Raw genomic sequence first — 19,072 nt, forward strand, 5'->3', positions numbered from 1 at the left:
CTCTAATATAATCCATTTTGTACTTCCCTGTGTCTTTTCTCATGAGATAATCACTCATATTTGTTTTCATACATGCTTTTTTATGATGCACAACCTCTTCTTCACAAATACTTCTTTCACAATGAACATTTGCAGTCATTTTTTTTGATAAATCGATTTATTGTCTTGTCTGTAAAATGTCAGTAAATATAGTAGTAAAATATATAGAAAGTTGACGTCTTCAGGTATCTTTTTTTGTCCGACCAACAGTCCAAAACCCAAAGATATTCAGTTTACTATCATGTATGACAAAGAAAAGCATGAAATTCTCACATTGGTGAAGCTGCAAATAGTAAATATTTGGTATCTTTGCTTTAAAAAAAGACTAAAACGTTTCTTCAATCATCAAAGTTGATCAACTTATCGACTGATCGTTGCAGCTCTAGTCATTCTTTTTCAGTTTCCCTATTCCTCCGATCGCTGCTCGTTGGTTTTGTCAGAAAGCATGTTTGCCATCAAGTGCATGAACTCATCGTTTCTGGATATTAAAAAAAAAAAGTGGCACCGAAGATCATATGCTGTGTCACACATGCACTCAAACACATCATTATTATTCTCCTTGGAGACCGAGCGTGTGCTTCATCATGGTTCTGTTGATTCAACATTGATTTACGATCCGGAGCCTCGGTGTCTCTGTATCCAGGGTGTTGCTGCGGTATGACTCATTCACACACAGTTCGCCCGAGGTCCACGAGAGCTAGAGGGGAAGTAGTGGACTATAGCACCAGCAGAGACGAATTCAAACTGTGTTCAAACACCATCTCTTTCATCCCAGTCACCCGAGTAGAGGCATCCTGTTTGTCTTACTCTGTGAGCGCGTGCGAGTCCTGCTCATGGATTAGATTAGAGAGCTGTGGGGAGGGGAGCCAAATCCAGCTCACTTTTAACTTTATTCAAATGAACTCTTGACATTTGGAGGAGTAGGAGGAGAGTGCTGCTGAACTCTTGAGCTGAGTGCTGTTGGTCCTCTCAGGGACATGGCAGCTGTTTGGAGGGGTCCGCCTCCAGAGGCTTCATTGTGCAAGAGACCTGCATTCATGCAAACCATCACAAATCCTCATTCTTCCACTATTAGCACTATAATCTCAGCACTCGGGGGGAAACAAACATTTATTTCCTCTCTGCATGTTTTGCTTTAATTTGTTGCATTCTCCCAGGAGATTGATTTGTTGTGACATGTCAAAGCTGTGTCGGGTTTATGAAGTCAAAACTGAGCTCAAAAGAGGATGACTTGACACAGAAACAGTATACTTCATGCTCGTTTTTACAAAGTGAACACGGGTAAGAAACAGTTTGCTGTTTGTTTTTCTTACCGATGTTTGTACAAATCACATACTTTCACTTCCATCACTGATGACCCTTTTCTAAAGTGCTTCAGAAGTTTTTCCAGTCCAGTTGTTCTCTTCACTCCAGTACACAATAAAAACCATCCTGCAGAGGCTTGAAACACAACCAAATAATCCATCATTGTGACCATTTAGTCACCTTTACCAGAGTCTCATAATTATTGTGTAGTGATGCGAAAGGAGATCGAGACTGTTTTTAAAACTGTTTTGATGCATTCACAGCTCATCTGACATCCAATACTGGAGTCAGCTGTTGAACCTCATCACATTTTTCAGCTGTGCTTTCAACAGATAAAATGTGGAAGACAGTCAATAAAAACATAAGAATTCATCAAAACAGACAATAATTTAGAGGCAAGATCAAGAATTGGTATTTTCTTGTGTTATAAGTTCATATTTGTCTCATAATTTCACACAACTGGAACACTTGAACACACCACAGAGGAAGCGTTTTGCAAATGGACAACCACAGGAAGATGTAACTTTGACCAAAAAATATAAAGGTGACTAAATGTTCACTGTGATTAATGACTCATACGCAGCGATTTTGGGGCCGAAAGTTGACAAAACCAGTCGTCCTGGGTCGCACTATGAGACAAGTCCACCAATGACCAGAGATAACCTGCATTTCGGACAGTGTGAGAAATTAAGGACCAAAATCCCACAATGTAACAGCTGCTACATCCCGCGCCAACACACCAACCAATCATGAAATACAGACTACACTGGTGAGCTAGCATAATGCTACTGCTAAAAAAACATATTTATCTTAAATCACTTTGCAAAATCTGTTTTTCAATGCACGGAAGTTCCAGCACTTTGGCCAAAGCTGAATTATTGTTTTACTAATGAGAGCGTTGCAGATGAATAATGACATGTCACCGCTAGCATCTGTTTTATTTCTTCTATTTACATCATAGTGTTATAATTTATGATATTTATGATATACTCACATGAAAAATGGACTCCAGACATACAAAAACACTGTGGTCCTTTCAGTGATATGAGTCAGGGTTGTTGTCTGATTGTTGGGTTCATCTTCCAGGACTCAAGTTGTTTACGAGGATCTCCTCCAATTCCTTGGATTCCTAAATTTGAAACGATTATCTCAGCTGTGTAATAAAATGTAGGACAATCTGTTAGGCAAATCACAGACCAGCTTTTATTTAGTTTTTTCACTGCTTAAAGCTGTAAGTCATCCACATCAAAAAAAAAAGATTGCCTCAGGACTTTCTGTAAAAACCTTTGTATGGTTTCCATTAAAAAGTACAATGTGTTATATTAACAGACATGCACTTTGTGACCATGTGTTGATCTATCTTTAAAAGTACTTTTGAGGGTGTTTGTGCGTTTGCTGACGTGCTAAGAAACGAGTCAGCTTTCTGAAGGTCAGAATGGGAACACACACACACACACACACACACACACACACACACACACACACACACACAAACACACACACACACACACACAGACAGACACTCACATAAACACACACATTTTAAACAGAGAACTGTTTCTGATTCTCTATCTTACACAAACGTCATCCAGATGGCACGCATACATGATGTATATTTACACAAATACACACATAGACATACATTTTTCCACTTGCTTGTATACAAGTGGAAGTGCACACCACACACACACACACACACACACACACAAACACACACAAGTACCTGCACTGAGTGAATTCATATGGTAATCCCATCTCCCTGCCTGCCAAGTTGAAGCCGGGCCGGAATTGCTTCCACAGTGCTCAAGGTTTAAACAAATTTATTTTTCTGTGGGGGGTTGACATAAGAAAGCCATCAGAATAAAAAAAGAAATCTACCTGAGCTTTGGCTGAACTCTTACAGCCCTTCTAGAGCTGGTATAATCATTGGACACTGGCAGTCAACAGTTGCCCTTGGACCAACTCAAACCAGGAACCCTGAAACCATGAAAAACACTTTTACAACAGTTACTGGTGATGTTATCCTCATTTTTTTGAGTTGAGTGACTCTGACAGTTGAAATCAAATGTACAAAAAGAGGGGTCTCTGCCATTAATAGCTAATAGACTAGAATAAAATGCAACCCCATGACAAGCTGCGTCGTAAGTAAAGAATTAAGAGTTTTAACAGTTAGTCTTGCTCTTGAGTGCATTAAAAGTTCAGACACACACAGCACTGACACTTAAAATGACCTACATTACACTCAGTTTTCCTGCTAAGCAGCCTTGTCTGACTCATCTTTTAGTGTCTAACTTTAAAAATTGATACAGTCAACATTGGTGTCTTTTTAGCCATGACTAGCATCTTTCCCTTTTCTTAACCAGGTCATTTGGGGCGTAAACCTAAACCAAACTTAACCATGGAGGTACCAGATCAGAATAATCTCACATGAAGGATTTTTGTAACAGCTATTTGTAAGACTTTTGGGAGACAATGATAAACTTATGTGGAATAAACAACCTATTTTGTCAAATAGATATAAGACTTCTAATTGCTAACATGGGTACATGTTAGCAAAATGCTAGTGGAAGCCAACTGAAGCATTATTAGCATTCATGTCTGAGACAGCTCTAAGGATCTTTGACCAGACAGATATGAATTTGAAGGGTGAAAACAAGGTTTATAGATGTTATAGTCAACAATAATTTTAAAAAAAACTACAAAGGACAATAACTTTTTTCCTGAAATATAGCAGACGTTTGTCTTTACCCTAGATTTAAGATAGGTTAACAAGCAACTCACACCATGAAAGCAAGCCTACGTTATACAGTATCTTAGCTTAGTTTATGCTGTACGAGCTGCAGATACTGCACATTCGGTGATGATAAAGTGTGTTGAGTTTTTTCAAAAGTTATTCTGTGAATGAAAGAGATGAACATATATTAAAACTGGAATATGCGACACAGGTTGAGGCAAAGTCAGTTCATCAAGAAGTAAATTACAACTCACAAAGGGGCGTCATTAAATCGATAATGCACTGAATGTTGAAAACTAAGAATAAGAAAACAACATGAGCACATCCAAGCAAGGCTGGATTGCAAACCAGGCAAAGCAGGCAACTGCTCAGAGGCCCCAAAAGCGCAAGTTTAGTCTGTCATTTGGGTTTATATAATTTCATGAATCACACATTTGTTAGAAATTGGAAGTACAATATCAGCTATGACAGTTTCTCCATCCTGTGTTTAAATCTAGTTTTAAGACTTAAATTATATTAGTTTATGTTGTGGTACTTTGTTGGAAAGTTGTGTTTTATCAAACTGAACAGAAAACTGAGAGTAAGTTAGCATTAATCCATCAAAGGAGTACGATAAGGCTGCAACCAATTATTTTCATTATCAATAGGTCTGACAATTATTTTCTTTAATGATGATTGATTGACTGTTCAGTGCATAAAATGTCAGAAAATAGTGGAAAATGCTGATTATAATTTCCTGAAGCACAGCTCAACATATTCAGATGACTTGTTTTGTCAAATCAACAGTCATAGACCCGGAGATCTTGATTTTGCTGCTACCAATGGATTTTTTGGGGGCATTTTTGCTTAAAAATATGACTTAAACAATTCATCAATCATCAAAAATGTTGCCTTCTGTCAGTCGACTAATTGATTGATCAACCAATCATTTCAGCTTTAGGGTATGTATAAGACCCGTAATAGGTTAATCCAAGTGTAAAGTGTTTCTTGATATTATGCATTCAAATCAGAGGCTGCAACTAAAGATTATTTTCATAATCAATTAATCTGCCAATTATTTTCTCAATGAATCAATGAATCATTTGGTCTATAAACTGTCAGAAATTTGTGAAAAATTATGATTATAATCTTCCAGAGTCAAAGGTGACGTCCTCAAATGTCAAGAATATTTAGTTAACTATCATGTTTGACACAGAAAAGCTTCAAATCTTCACATTTGAGAAGCTGAAACCAACAAATATTTGGTATTTTTACTTAATAAAATGACCAAAACGATTATGAAAATATTTGCCAATAAATTTTCTGTCGCTCGACTAATTGATTAATTGATTAACCATTGTAGCACTAATCATATCTTACATAAATCCACCGCTCTAATGTCATACATTGCTGGGTGGTTTTACTGTATGTTGGTGTCTTGAGGACTTCAGGTAGGAGTTGGGGGAGGCCTGATTGCTCCGTGCAGCAGGTCCCTCTGGGATCTGCTCTGATGTCTGGGTGGGGGTCTTCTTACTCCCTCCGCTGCTGCGTCTCCTGTTCCCACACATGTGGGTTTGGAGAGGCTGGGCTCAGGAGGTTTGCGGCCGGTGTGGAACCCAGAGTGCACTAATCTATTTCCTGCACTTGTTATGGTTTCTCCAGCAAGGCCTGGAACATTCCTGGAGCCGAGCTCGGTGTCGGGGTGTCTGTGCCTGGAACCAGCTGTGTCAGCACAGCCGAGGCTCGGTTCGGTCCGGCGGGTTTCTCTGGCAAGGGACAACAACCACCTTCACTGTAGTCATAATGACACCTCCCCCATCTCCTCATCCATCCTGGTTAACATGGAATCAGACATGGTTATGTTAACATTACTCGCCAGCATTTGACACATTGAACACATACTGTCATGTGATACTTTGCAGTGTGTTTGTCAGAATGTCTGATGGGAATTTTTATGCACTTTGCTGTGGTTTCTTGGACTTTTTTTGCAGTGTTGTGTTGTGGTTTTCTCCAATTCTGCCTCTTGGTTCTCTCTTAAAGTGGTATACCACTGTCAAGTTTTTCATTTTGGCCTTAAGACTTCACAGTCAGTATGCCGTCTTTATTCTGTGTGTTGATTCTCAAAGTTTACCAGTTCACACTTCCTATTTCCAGAGACATAAACTGGATGTTGTTTAGAGATTCTTAAGACCTTCTCTGTTGAAATAAATCTTGCAGAAGTACCACTCAAACTTTGTGTAAACCTGACCTGACCTGTGCATCCTCCTTCTGAGCAGTAAAAAGCAGACAGAGATGGTAAAACACTTAACCGAATTCACCTGCTGAAATGGACCAGCGGTAAAACACAAGGCTAAATTCAAATCTGGCGTTTTAAGGCATCACAGAGGTCTCATGTTTTACTCATGATCTTTGTGGTGAAATCATTAATTTTAACACTGCTGCCGTATCAATATAAATAACCATTATAAGGTTTCTCCCCACATTCAGTAAGATCTAAAAATGGAGGCTTACTGAGCACATAGTGAGTTTCTTTCCTCAAATCAAAAGGTCATAACACCTGTTCTTGATTAGCTCTGATGTTCTTGCTGCACACCTGGTGCTTGTTGACTAATTACAGCATGTTTGTTCAGTATAAAGAGATGTGTGAGTGTGTGTTGTTGCTCAGTTTTGCACTGATGATGACCCGGGGGAGTCAAAATCTCTACTGCACTTTACATGCATTTAACGTCCAACTGAAATAACATTTAATCATCCGTCTCTGCAGTCAGAAATAATGTCAACATGTTTTTGTAAATGTATTGTTAATAGTCTTTGGCCTTTGGAAAAATTTCGGAAATGGTCCTTTGTGTCTCAGTTGGCTGGGGTGGGCGTGCAGAAGTTTGTTTGATTGACACTAGCTGGCAGGCTATCAGTGCTACACCATACCGAAGAGAGACAAAGTAACTACAGCAGTGTGTCGCTAAGACCAAATCAGCATATAACGAGTCTTCTCCTCTGTGCTTGTTTGTTTGCTGGCTCGTTCAACAAACTAAGTTGCAGGACAAGATGTGTGTTGGTGTTTGTAAGTTAGATAAGGAGGAGACTTTAGCAGGAAAGCTAATGTGGGTTGTTGTGTTGTGTAGCAGGATGCAATCAGGCTCAGTGTGACTGTATGCTCTGCTCTATGATTGAACGCCATATTATCGAATTTAAAATATACATTTTCTTATTTTGGTTTCAGGAATGTTGATTTCAGTTGTATTTTTTAAGCAAACTAAAGATTTTTTTAATCTTGGCCTTTTGATTTCTGTGCTTTATGCTATCTGTTTTTTTCTCTATTGTGTTTTTGCTCTTATATTCCTATTATTTTAAATCATCCTGCGCAGATTCGTTTTTGATTTTGTTTCATGTTGTTCAAGGCCGTATTTTACTTCACTCATACCCACAAGTTTTTCAAGTATTTTAAAAAAGCCGCGGGAAACACTGAAAACATCCATGAGCACGTTAGAGAATGTGAGAAATTAATGTGGCGACAAGAGGAGAATGAGGGAAATTAAATGTGCGTGTATAAGAGAGTAAGAGGGAGGAAAATGTAGACAGACACACACGTTATATTTCCCAAGGAGACACCCAGAAACAATTAAGTATAATATGATTGAAAAAATATAATCAGATGTCAGCCAGCGGCTTAAGAGACCAGCTTAATATCTTCAGTTTCACATGTCAGGCTTATTTTTATCGTGCAAGGAGAGGAGAGTTCACCCAGACATGTTGGAGCAGACTGTGAAAACCGAGGCCTCAGGGTGTAAACAAAAAGATGATGTGCAGACCAGGGATTTCCTCATATCTGGTTTTGGGAGAATCTAACACCACAGGACAGACGGGAGGAGAGATAACACCGAGATGCTGAATGAGCAACAAGAGCAGGGGGCGCTTGGCGAGAGGCTATATCATCCCAGGAGATGGGAAGGGAGTGAAAAGGAAGTGGGAGAAAGTGGAGGAGATGCAGCCGGTTGAAAGGGAAGATCAGGAAGTGGATGGATGGGTTTGGAGGAGCATGAGAGGAGCTCTTTGTGAGGAGATAAGGCTTTGAGATCCCGGTGTACGTGTGTGTGTGTGTGTGTGTGTGAGTGTGTGTAGATAAAGCAGTAGATAAAGAAAACGAGGGAGTTGTAACAGTAAAAGATCCAGCTGGATCTGTTTATCTGAAGCGCAAACTATGCACCTTTATGACATAAGATAACATGCACCCACATATACAATCAAAAAATCATTAATTTAGTGCAGCAGTTTTTCACAGACCTTCATTCCTCTTGCTTGCAGACATCTAGAAACTGTCTTATCTCTGTTATAATTCAAACCTTTCAACCTGGAATCCTACAGAACTGTCTGAAAGAGAAGAAAGACAGCCAAAAGGGAAAATGGCAGCCGATCACAAAGGACTTTTATGAACACGTCATTTTTCATTTTTCTTGAATTTTAAGCAGGACTGTAGCATGACAGCAACAGTTAAGTAACTCAGTACATTTACACAGCTGTTGATTTACACATATGCTCTTCTCAGATATCATTTTGATTAACTTGTACTTAAAATATGTCAATTTTGCACAACTTAATACTTTAGTCCACTACATTTATTTGACAGCTATATTTATTGCATTTTTAACCATTAAACTTCCCAATAGTATGTAAAGTCATAATTCCCTCTTCAAACAGTGACAACATTAAAATGCTGGTTTTTACAGTAATGAAGAATAAAACATCTGCATAACCAGAACTCGTACCTTTGCTTTTTAAGTATATTTTGCTGCTAATACTTCTGTTATTTTATTTAAAGCTGCTTTAATCAATGTTTTTATGATAACAATTTACGAAATGAGTATGCTTAATGTGACATCGGCAGTAACAATCTGACAGAGAATTATCACCTGGCTCTTTCATTCCCCTCAGCTTTATCAACCATTTTAGCATCTTTCAGCTGATTGTTTTTGTTGTAAGGTTCGCAACTTGTTTTGGTTCAGTCTCACAGCACATATACAGTACGCTACCTGATCAGCACCAAATGACAGACAGACAAAGTTAGCGACAACTGGTGAACATAGTTGAACAGCTAAAGATCCAGATATCTTTCTCTCACGGTTTGGAGACAAAAACAGAGCTGAAAGGAGAGTGAATATTGGACTTGAATTTGTTGGGTGGCAAGAAACACAACTCCAAATAAATGCTAATTGTTGCTCTGTGTCTGCTGGATGTGTAATAAGCAACTATTCTTGCCATAACAACTTTTAAAGGTGGTAATATGTCAGTGTTGCGTTTACAGTTAGTTAGGTTTAAGTCAAATTTTGAATGCAGGTCACTTCTACATTACTTTAATGTATTTTGACACTGGACTCAAAGACAAATTTCAATTGAGTTACAATAATCAATAATGTTTTTCTGAATCTGATTCTGATTTTACTTAAAGGTGCAGTGTGTAGAATTTAGTGGCATCTAGCAGAACGGACTTGGCAGAAATGGAATATAATATTCATAAGCATGTTTTCATTGGTGTATAATCACTTGAAAATAAGAACTGTTGTGTTTTCGTTACCTTAGAATGAGCCTTTTATATCTACATAGGGAGCGGGTCTTCCTCTGTGGAGCCCGCCATGTCGCACCACCATGTTCCTACAGTAGCCCAGAACAGACAAACCAAACACTGACTCTAGAGAGGGCCTTTCGCATTTTTCGCGAGTTTCACAGCCACTTTAGGTTCTCCTACAAGTTTGGAAGGGGAGAGGAGGGGTATTCAGTTTGTTGCAATCTGCAACCTCACTGCTAGATGCCACTAAATCCTACACACTGGTCCTTTAAGGGAGGTCCAGTGATTCAGTATTACACTTCCATTCATTTGGGGACTTGTGAGGAACAGTTAAAACAAAATATGGTCATCAATGGTCAATTGAAGCAGGTGTAGCTGAGATATTCTGATTTTTAGTTCCTAATATGGGTCCAGATTCAAATACATTCAATCCTACACTTCCCATAGTACAATTTGAATAATGATAATAATAAGCTGAGATACTTCAAAGATGTCACTTGAGTAGTTTCTCTCACAGTTGAAGGTCCTCCAGAGCCAAAGAAGATAACTGTTTTCACAGGCTGAGTACTCCTCAAGGCTTGTTATTGGCTTTGACATGTAAGACTGTGTAACACTGACACTTTAACCAAAAATCTGAATTCATCTTTCTCCACGGTACATCAAAACTGCACTAGATGGTTTTAACATCACAGTCGGCTCAGAGAGATCCTGTAAACTTTTTTTTTTTTTTACAAACTTTCCGTCCCCTCCTTTTCCTTCTCTTTGTTATGCCTTCATTAGGCTGAATAAAACAGCAGTAACATGACTCCAGGCACTAGATGCGAAGAGCAGGCTATGACACTATATATAAATATATATCGGTGATGTTTTTGCCAGAACAACACATGTGCTGGTGGTTAGCTGCTATTTTCAATCTAGCCTGTGTCAGTGACTTTTCTGAGTCACCTTTGAGAGTGAGGAAAAGCAGAAAACCCCATCGTGTCCCCCCTCCGGCTCTCACACACCATAATAACCCCGGTGTCCTTGACGTGACCCAAATGCAGATGTCAGAGGAGAGTTTCAGGAGTTCAGTATGGCCTCCATTTTAAGTGCCGTTCAGGGGTGTTCAAACAGGGGTTCTGAGTCATTGATTTAGTAATTAAATAAAAGTATAGCGGAGCGGAGAGAAGGCAATCGAAGACACCTGCGTTCCTTTACCGCCTCCCGTCAAAAGGCTAATGTTCACTTTGGCGAGCTGCAGCTCTTTGTTCTGCGGGAAACATGCGTTTACATTAGATCTTACACTTGAATCCCCTCAGTGTGTGTGTTTGAGCACATTCAGCCCAAGAATAACACACAACATCTCACTTTTTGTAGTATAAACTGATACTTTTATGTATGTGAGTCTCCAGCGTCCATGAGCACTAACATTTCCCCAACACCTCCGGCAGCATAAACACACAGGCGCACTTTAACAATGAATTTGGGGATTCTAATTTCTCCTCTTTTAGTATAAGTAATAAAACACCCTAAATCTGTTTTTCACAGTCCAAAATGTTAATGAAAGGGGGGAAAAAACGACTGAGGTTTGCCAAAATCAACCTACAGCTTCCTGGTTTGCAAAAGGGAGTTGAAGCAGAGAGGAACAGTGTTCGGCTCCAAAACTCTGTCAGAAGCATAATGACTATCACATTTTCCATGTGTGGCTAAGACTGCAGACAGAGGGAATTCACTAAATTCATTTTCTGGCACCTTTCAGGGCTCTGCACAATGCTTGTCATGCGTACGGTTCATTAGAAAATTTAAAAAGGAATAAACAACAGTACGTTTCTGTTGTTCTTCCAAAGATCACATATCTGATTGAATTTGGGTGCTCCAGATTGAGTCGGATCATGCAAACTTTAACTCTCACATTAATCTGTTTTCACTGACTCCACATGTTCAACTTCCCAACTTCCCTGGTTGAGTTTGCAAATGTGTTGCCACTAATAATGTGGCAACACATTCACAAATACACTGGGGTTTGTCCTTTATGTTTTATATTTCCTGATATCAGGAAAGTAATTCATAGTGTTATTCATGTAGTTTGGTCCATACTTGAGGTTTCTTATACACTGATAAGTAAAATGTCAAGTAGGAGATGTTTTAGGTGATTGAAGAGACATTGGTTGAACAAGTCTTCACAAAGAAACAAGTTGAAAATCCTAAATATATAAGTTATCGTTATTTTAATGCACATTTTTCACTGATCTTGTGAAGTTTTGTAGTTTTTTTAGCCATGGTAGCAGCATGGCTGTATGGACGGCAATGTCGGTGTGTCGGTCAGTCCACCAATTTGCTCCAGACATGAAATTTTGTACAGACATTCCTCATGGTCCCCAGAGGATGAGTTTGGAGATCTCCTGACTTTTCCTTCAGCGCCACCATGAGGTTGTATATCAGATGAATTGCCACAAAATTTGGTACAGACATTGATTTGCCTCTCAGGAGGAATTGGTGATCCTGACTTTTCATTAAGTGCCATCAAAGGTTAAAATTTTAATTTGTCCAATAACCTTGGTTAATAACCAAATATCCACAAAACTAATGACATCCACTAGCCTCAGCTGTACTTTGTGTTAAGTTCTAATTAGCAAACTATGATTGTGAACATGGTGAATATGATAGGTTTAACATCAGGATGCAGCATTGTCATTATGAGCACTTTAACATGCTCATGTTAGCATTTAGCTTGAAGTACAACCACACAGAGCCGCGAGCATGTCTTGTTCTCATAAATTGCACATTGGCAACTTGTGAAGTGCTTCGTGTTTTTAACTTTATAGCAGTTTATGTGGCATTACTGAAGTACACTTACCTTTATAGGTCAGCTATGTTTATGTGTTGGATGTGTATTTGTCTTCTGGTATGAACTGAATGGCTGAACTCTTTGTACTCTCTGAAAGTTCCAGCCAAGATTTCTCCACAGACAATAAAATATTTATCTCATTCATCAATCAAATGGTTTGTATGGGAACCAACATTCTTTCTCTAAAGATGTAAACTCCTGCTACTGTTGAAACAGCTCCTGAGTTTCTCATTTTCACTGTCAAATTGCCCCCTAAAGTCCACATTTCTTGAGCTGTAGGAAAAGATTGTGAAAGCATTGTACTTTGATTACAGATTGTTTTTGGCAATCACATCTTGCTGTTTGGAGTAATAAGGTAATCACTTTAGTCCCTGATGATGCCTTTGCAGCACACATTCACTTCTTCTACACTCTAGAAAGGAGTTTCCTCTCCAGTACCTCCTCTAAATAACCCTAAACAAACAATTGTGTACAGTCATTTAAAGCCATTGTCTGGTGTTGATTACTGCTTTCAGTAAGTGGTATCGTCTCAGCGTGATTCACTGTCCAGATGTCAGTCGGCTCCTTCTTGATGCTTCATCTCACTGACTGCAGGCGGCTCTGAGGTAGGAGAGTGTGCCACCCTCATGTCTGGAGTGTGTCCATCTGAACAGGATTTGGCAGAAAAACACAGCTCTTCTTCCTGACCAGCGGTGGCAGATGATGGCTTGTTGTCATTCAGACTGACAGGCCACGCCCCCGCATCCAACCGCAGATGCGTCAGGCCACCCAGGAGAAACTCCAACACCCATGATGCAGCATGACTAAATTTCATTGGCATTTCCATTGTTACCCACCTCAGAGAGCCGCCCATCAGGCTTTAAACCTGCTCCTCTTTGTATTTTGTCTTGTTGATTTTGGAAGTTTGGAAGCATCTGGAGGATAAAGTGTGTAATTTTATAACTGAACGTACTGCATGTGGTTTGCTCCCCCTCTTAAATCCGAAGTATGGTGCAGTTCACACGTGGGATCATAACTTCTTTGTTTCCATTCAGACGATTTCCACTTTCTGAGCAATACATACTGTGTTCAAAATGTCCATCTGGACTAAAATGGTATTGAAGGGGAAATGACTTGATGCTTTTACATCGTTTATATACTGTTTGATGTTGGATGGTCAAAGTTCCAAAACTTGAGGTGAACATATGTAAAAATGCCACCTTCAAGTCAAAAGCCAGGGCTTCAACCTGCTCTGAATGTTTTGTTTACAAAGTTACCTTTACTCACCATCAAACTGACGTGAGATCATTTGTGCATACCCACAAACAGCCGTCCGCTCCGCAGTCTTTGTTGCTAAGATTGTGGCTACTCATATATTTCAGATCAGATTCAGGTTCAAACATGTACGGATGTATTTGAGAAGTTTCCATTTCGAGTAAAGAATGAGAAAAAGAAGTGAAATCCTACTACTACTGTTTGTTTACGTAGCCTAAACAATCAGAGCAGAGTGGACTCATCAAGAGGGGGCCTTAAAGAGACAGGAGCTAAAACGTCTGTTTCAGGCAGAGGCTGAACTGAGGGGCTGCATAAAGAGCCAGTATAAGACAAATAAAGAGTTTTTGAGCTATGAATCATGCAAAGATATTCCAGAAGGGAGGATATAAACATAGACCTGGAAAAAAACATGTTTTGTTCTCTTTTACAACTACACTGATAGCCTGCTGTGTGTAATTGTGCATTGAAATCAAAAAAGAAAGACTTTAAAGACTTTAAAAAAAGATTATATATTTTCATCCACATTTCCTGAACTACCTACATCTAACTGGATTAAAACTAAGCTCCTTGAGAGTGTCCGACCACCCGACAACACACAGACCACAGTCATATTCATATTTCACAGCCCTCCATGTTCTCTCAAAGCCGCTGTTAAATGATAGAGCGTCTTATTACAAGCAATCCTAAAATCACAGAGCGGCTTACTCCACGATGACCATAATGTTATACAGACATTACCCACAAGCGACACAAGCGGTGGAGAGCAGAAACCATCAGGTCGGATAGAAAATTTCAGTCCGCGGCAGATTTGTCGGAGAGGAAACAAGTTCCTTCACTCAAAGAACACAAGATGCGTTGGTGAAGTCTGTCAGTGACGAATGTGGCTAACGTGGTGATGAGTTTGGCTGATGTGGAAATGATCTGTGAAGGAGATTTTCCCAGCAAGCTTCTTGTCAAGTATCCCAAACATCTGCATGGCTCTTGGCTTCCTGGTTTAATCTGGCAGCACCTCAGTAGAACAGGGACTGTAGTCCAGTGCATTTACATTTCAGACATTCTTGTAGAAGCACATGAAGTGTAACAGTGTACTGAACTTAGAAATCAATCCAATATCACTGTAGACCAGCTGAAAAATAAATCAGAATTGACCTTTTTCTTCTACTGAATATCGTTAGTTTCTGATATTTGAAGATGACCAAGAAAAATGTCAGAAGAGAAATGGACAAAATTGGACAGCAAAGCATCACACTTCCCTTTGTGTCTGGGAATTTGTAGTGCACGCATGCATATGCGTATGACTGTAATGATTTAACTGGATCTTTATGGTTCCTGTGAAACTCATTGCAGGCACATGGAGCTGTTTTATGTTTTTTTTTGCTCTTTTCTATCTGTTTGTTCACTCATCTGTCCAACACAAGTGATCACAGACACTGCTAATTAGATTTTAAAGGAAATTCAGAACACAAGGCCCAGAGTGGCACTTCAAACCATCTTAAGTTGTATACTGACCTTTCTAGTTTGCCAAATTTGTTTTTGTGTCAGCTTGGCTGTTATAAGATGCTGAAAACTAGTGTTGGGTGGTGCTGAGGTGGGAACAAGCAAGATGAAATCTGTCATCTGTCATGCAAACGTATCAAAACATGCTTGTCGTTAAACATGTTTTAAGATGTATATAAAAAACACTCTACTCTGAATAATACTTTGTGTCTAATATGGTTTTTCCATTAAAAACATTCAATTATCTTGTTGTAATCCTTAAAATTACATCTACTCCTTCCTCCCCATTACAAATTTCAGAGTCGATATGCAGATATTGTTCATTTTAAAGCTTTGATGATGAGATTTTCAAGGTCATTTCAGTACAGTGTGAGTTGCCTTGGAGTCAGCATCTAGTGGCCATTAGAGGAACTACATCAATAAGTAGTTCTAATAATTAATTCTAATAAAATCATCTTTACAAGCACCAGGATTCTGTTTATGGTATATTAGGTATAAAAACATTTTGATACAAAGTAAATCATACTGTAGCTGCAAACAAAACTCCCAAATAATTAGATTTAATGGTCCAAGACGACAAAAAAGAGTAAATAAAAAGTGGAAATAGGCAGAAAGAGGTAGATTTTTAAAATGTGTTAGAGGAATAAATGTGCAGTGTGCTTCTTGTTGCTCTTATTTCCCCCCAAAATTTCCAACAACACCAATAAACAGAGCCAGTCAGAAAAGGGCATGCCTCAAATACCATTTTGTGGTTTATTATCCCAGCTGCTCATCAGAGGGAAAATGTCACGTTATTTATTTTATCTCTGGTTTTCTCCAACTAGTGACATTTAGCTGTTTGTTTTTCTTTGAAGTACTTGCCAGTGCTCTGTCGGCACTGGGGGTCTTTGTAGTGGTTTTCACATTTTGACTGGCACCTGAAGCAGCCAGCAGGTGGTCTGACTCCAGAGGGTTGATATCGATCAGATGAGTTTTGGAGGAAGAACCTCAGTGTCAGGTTCTTGCAGCTTAGAGTCTTCTAGATCTTTCCTGCAGAGGCAACTTTAATCTTAAAAATGCTGACTGAAGGAATGGCAGATTCTCAGTTTTTCTTGTGTTGTGTTTTCTTTTGATAGAAAATATGATTCTGATTCAAATACTGTATGTCCATACTGCGAAGTGCTGCACTTTGTGATCATTTCTCACAGTTGACTGAGGACAAACAGCCTTTGAATCTTGTTTTTTTTATCGGATAAAGTCTTTCTTCTGTTTTTCTTGTCCTGCTTTCCTGCATTCTCACTTTGAACTCTCTTCTTCTTTTTGCTGATGGTGTTGTATTTCCTTCAGAGTTGAGCGTAGGCAGGCTATCGAATTCTGGATGCTAATGTGATGGTCGTTAACCGGCGGGCCACACACACACACTTGAGAGACAAAAAGAAACACACACACTTACTAGAGAGCAGCAATGTTTGGGGTGCTTAAGCTCCAATGTTTTGCTTTGTAACTAAAACCCGAGTCACTCCGTGGGCCTCAAATCCCTTCGCTGAGTAAGTCCATTCCCGCTCCCCGCTCCATTGTTGATGTAGTTTTCTGGAAAGACGACCTGTTTGTGTAACTGCAGCGAGCACTGAGTCTGTGCAGAGCCAAACGGGGCCCCCGGGCTCGTGGGAGGGGGCGGGGCCGTGGATGCTGCCGCAGCCTGCGTGCCTGTCTGACCGCAGCTCATCTGAAAACCATTTTGGAAGTGTTTCTTTCTCTACCTTTACTATCAGTTGGTGAGACGTCATTATGCTGAGATGAGGAGTGGGCAGTTTTGGCCAGCTCCCCAGCCTTTTTGCACGCTGAAGGACGACTCAAGATTCTTTTTGTTCATGAAAATGAACAAAGAAAAGTAAACAGAGTCGAAACCCCGGCTATCTTTTCTGATGTAGTTATCGTCATTTTACACAGTGACAGTCAGCTATAAATGAGAAGCCTGCTACCTACTGTAGATGTTTTCCTTTCCCATTTTTCATTCACAAAAAGATTTAGGAGAGATAAATGCTTTGATAAGAGATTTGTTAGCGTCAAAGCTTATGAAATCTCTTAACTGGACATTTTGCTGATTGGAAACCCATCCCTAGATATAGGTAAACATGCTTCCCTGCAGTTTCCACCTCAAAGAAATACTGATACATCTCAGCACTCTTGATGACTGAACCGAAGCTGGTAAAACAAACTAAAATCAGGCTGTTGAGAGAAAGCTACGGCTTCTCATGGAGAGGGGAAGCTGGCTGTCCGACACTGGGATGCTTCATCAGCAGGGAGAAGGATAACAGAGTCTGGGATACTGTCGTGCAGCCATGTCTCGCCGAAGACGAGGGCACAGCAGCATTTCTCTCTGGGAGGTCAGAGGCAGTCTTGGGTAGTCTAGTTTATTGACAATGGAGCGGACATTGGCGAGGAAGATTGACGGAAGAGCTGGTCGACTGGCTTGAATGCCGGCTTGCTTGATACGTTTCCACTTCCTTGCCCACCACTTTCGGCGCCCCCCTGGGTGGTCATCCTCATGGGGCAATGCCCAGCTCTTGTGGCCTGGCGCCTGGAGCAAGCCAAGGCGAAACTGAATGAATGTTCATTCAGTGACTTTGAGGCAGAAAATGCTGCTTTTGTCAGCATTTTGTTGCAGTGATTGCAGCTATTTTGCATCTTTCACAATTTTGATGATGAATGATATTAGTATTTATGCACTCTATCAGCTAAAATAAGATGAGTCACAATTGTTAATAAACAGAATGTCCTCTCCTTTACTGTTTGTCTAAAACCAATCACTGGATGAAAGAAGATCTGACAAATGATTTAGACCTTTATGTGGAAAAATAAAAGTCCTGTCTCGCTCCCCCACAGTGAGGCGGCAGACAGTTGGAGCCTGGGAGAGCTGTTGGATGCTGTAATCATGGTTGCCTCATAATTTTACAATGCCTTTTGTTAGATGTGAACACAAAGTGCAGTTAGAGATACCCCTGTCAGAGAGGCACCGACTTTTTTCTCCCATTTTTCCCATTTCTTTACGTGGACGATCTGGTCTGTGTCACAGTCCCAGAGAGATTCTTAGCTTGCAGGGGATGAACGTGACAGGGGGATACTGACTTTTACAGTTCATCCATCACTGCTTTCTCTCCACCTCTCAGATCTTTAAATCAACTCACTTCTCAGATCTCCCTGTCTCTTGTCTTTTCTCACATTTCCCCCCCCTGAAATTCATCTTTTCAAACATCGGCCTGTCTTCTCTTCTCCTCTCACTCCTCCTTCATTTACTTAGAACCACGAGCATCGCCTGCCTCCTGTGATGGAGCCGTTTGTTTTCCATCACATGCAATAAAAAAGATGGAGCCTGAAATCAGGCCACACATGGAGCCGGAATGGTGTCGGTTTCCTGGGGCCCCAGAGCCATCCCACAAACTCAGAACCCTTTGGCCCTAATTCTGCACTTCCTCGGATTGCGTCATTGGCAGGTACAGCCTCACAGTGAGCGCAGTGGGTATGCTGCAGCACAGAACGTATTCTCGAGGCTGTTAAACAGTCAATTATTAGGCGGAGTAACAAAGCAGCCAGGACCTCCGCTGCGAGAGAGATTTGTGCAGTGACTGGGGATCATCTGAGTTGATCCTTTTCAGAAGTATCTGCAGGTGCTGTTAGAGGAAGATCCATCATAAAACACAGTTACTGTTGTTGTTAGAGATGTAAATTTCATCTCTGCATCAGTTTTCTATAAAGAGATCAAACTTAAATCTCTCTAACTCCTTGATCTCCTTCTCTTTGGCTTCTAAAAAAAACTTTCAGTTGGAAATCGCCAACTGAGCTCGATGTCGCTAAGGCAGGTTGACGGAAAGTCGGCACACAAAGGAGGCACATAAAA

General features: G+C 40.1%; 1 protein-coding gene and 1 long non-coding RNA gene across 2 annotated transcripts in view; one reads left to right on the forward strand and one right to left on the reverse strand.

Annotated features, from left to right (window-relative positions):
- LOC122972334 (collectin-12-like) overlaps positions 1-19,072 on the forward strand; it is a 43,950-nt gene that overhangs the window by 3,575 nt on the left and 21,303 nt on the right. The window lies entirely within an intron of this gene.
- Positions 1,303-6,310, reverse strand: LOC122972337. Its single transcript, XR_006399729.1, has 4 exons — positions 5,464-6,310; positions 3,223-3,321; positions 2,339-2,473; positions 1,303-2,007 (listed from the first exon to the last, which is right to left on the reverse strand). It is a non-coding gene; the product is annotated as an uncharacterized LOC122972337 (long non-coding RNA).

This window comes from Thunnus albacares, chromosome 21 (assembly GCF_914725855.1).
Source record: "Thunnus albacares chromosome 21, fThuAlb1.1, whole genome shotgun sequence".
Taxonomy (NCBI): Eukaryota; Metazoa; Chordata; class Actinopteri; order Scombriformes; family Scombridae; genus Thunnus; species Thunnus albacares.